This window comes from Penaeus monodon, chromosome 42, assembly GCF_015228065.2.
Source record: "Penaeus monodon isolate SGIC_2016 chromosome 42, NSTDA_Pmon_1, whole genome shotgun sequence".
Classification (NCBI taxonomy): domain Eukaryota; kingdom Metazoa; phylum Arthropoda; class Malacostraca; order Decapoda; family Penaeidae; genus Penaeus; species Penaeus monodon.
Genome location: NC_051427.1, coordinates 11,343,394 through 11,344,290, shown reverse-complemented (window position 1 = coordinate 11,344,290; position 897 = coordinate 11,343,394).

The following is an 897-nucleotide window of genomic DNA, read 5'->3' as shown; positions in this document are numbered from 1 at the left end:
TTTGAATAAAGTCTTTTCGCGTGAGTTCAATGTACATTTCGAGTTTGATCATGGCTACCCACAATCAAGTATTCTGTTTCTTGCTCTCACACACACATCCTTGCATGCTATTTCTTGTGTGCGATTTTGACACAAGAAGAGCATCGCATATACCAGGCTTTGAAATATGAGGCGAAACGACAGTTTTAAAAAAAAGTCTTTCTTTCTTTCTTTCGCTAATCATGGGTTTGTATGTGCCCTTCTGAGTTTTCTTTCTGTCTCTCTGTCTCTCCCTCTATGTTTGTCTCTTGCTCGCTCTCTCTCATTCGGAGAGAGAGAGAAAGAGAGTTTGAAGGAAATTTGATTAATCATTCCTCAGTTCATACAAACTTTCCTCATCTGAGTTATCATGCTATGACTCTTGAAATGAATATGATTAGATTTAGTAATGCTATTGTGGTATGCTCTATGTCTGTGTTATTATCGGGTAATTCTTTATTATTGTTGTTATTGTTTAAGATGTTTATCATATGTTCTTTAACATTGTTGTGATCATTCTTATGGGATAGAAAACGAGGAAGAGACTTAGAGAGAGAGGAGAGAGAGAGAGAGGCTGAGACAGAGAGAACGAGAGATGGAGAGAGAGAGAAAGACACGTCTCTCCGTCCCTCCCTCCCTTCCTACCTCCCCTTCTCTCTTCCTCTTTCCAACTACCTCCACCCCAACCCCCCCCCAACCCAATTCCAGTGACATTATGACCTTCCTTAAAGTGATTGCTAAATAAGCTTAAGGAAATGACAAATCAATTCTCATTTCCGACAATAATCGTACAACAAACATTCCTCGTCTGAATTATAAAGGCTGAGATTCCTGGAATGAATAGGATTATAGATGCAGCTTTCTGGCGCAATGTTATTG